At 38.7% G+C, this 1,278-nt stretch overlaps 1 pseudogene; it reads left to right on the forward strand.

Moving 5' to 3' along the window:
- The first annotated feature begins 436 nt into the window (after positions 1-436).
- On the forward strand, positions 437-701 carry LOC131756832 (TP53-regulated inhibitor of apoptosis 1 pseudogene; annotated as a pseudogene).
- The last annotated feature ends 577 nt before the right edge of the window (positions 702-1,278 follow it).

Below are 1,278 nucleotides of genomic sequence, written 5' to 3' on the forward strand. Positions count from 1 at the left end.
TAAAATACCCTTCAGAGGAAGAAAAAAATACAGAGGTGCAATAATTTTTATATACAAGGCCAAGCATTCAATCAAAAATTACCAGTTAGGCCAAGAATAAGATAAAATGGTGAAGATGAAAACAAACAAAGAAAAAATAGCCCAACAGGTGAAAAAACACACAGAAAAAGACAAAAGAAAACTAAAGTATTTTTCCAAACTGACAAAAGGAATTAATCCACAGATTCAAAAAGTTCTATATAAAACCACCCTTAGACACATCAGGGAAAAAATACTAAAAAGAAAACAAAAGCAGAAAGAAAATTTTAAAAGCATTCAGAAAAATGGACACGTTTCTTTCAAGGAAGTAAAAGACTGATAAGATACCTCTTCAAAGGAAATTATGGGACACCTGAGAGCTGCCGCCAGCACCACAGACGCAGATGCCACAAACAGTGTAGGGGAGGCTTGCACCGACATGAAGCATGAGTATGACTAGTTCTTCAATCACTTGTTTGCACAGGTTCCTCAAGGGGGATGGCTCTGGGGACCCAGGCACCTACCTCTTCAAGCACTACCAGCAGTGTGTTCAGAAAGCAATAAAGGAGAAGGAGGTTCCTATTGAAGGACTGGAGTTCATGGACCATGGCAAAGAAAAGCCTGAAAGCTCTTTTGATCCTGACAGTCACCTTGAAAATGGACTCCTCAAATCAGGAAATTGAGAACTCTGGATCGTGTCAATTAAAGCTGTGAAGATAACATCGATTTGATGAATTTGAGTGGGTGGGGGGGTGGGAGGGGTTACCTTTCTTCCTTCTTGATATTTTTGTCTCACTTGTAAAAGATGATGAACCATCACTCTTTGTTTGAGATTTCTGGTTTTGGCATCTCAGCAGGAATTTAGTGTGATAAATAATGGGATTATTTGGGATTATGGTTGCAATAGTTGGTCTGGGATCAGTTTTAAATATATCTTGTGTGTAAAAAAAGCTGATAAGCTTGTCAGGATGACCATGGTTGCCTGAGTTATGCTTTGAAGGACATTATGTACACCGTACTGGGGTTATTATTCATGGAAGCAACTGGTTATGATCTCTGTTTTCTCTCAGGGAGCTAATGCTCTGGAAAGGGTTCTTAGCACAACAGTTTCCATCAGTGCTTGAGAGCACAGTTTCATTTTTATATAGTAACTTAACTGTTAAGATTGCTGATGGACTGGGTTAGCTAAGAGGAAGACAGCTTTTAACTGTTCCCTACCTTAACTGCTAGCTTTCAACTTAAGTCAATGAATTAAGTCAA

The sequence above is a fragment of the Kogia breviceps genome, chromosome 5 (genome assembly GCF_026419965.1).
Source record: "Kogia breviceps isolate mKogBre1 chromosome 5, mKogBre1 haplotype 1, whole genome shotgun sequence".
NCBI lineage: Eukaryota > Metazoa > Chordata > Mammalia > Artiodactyla > Physeteridae > Kogia > Kogia breviceps.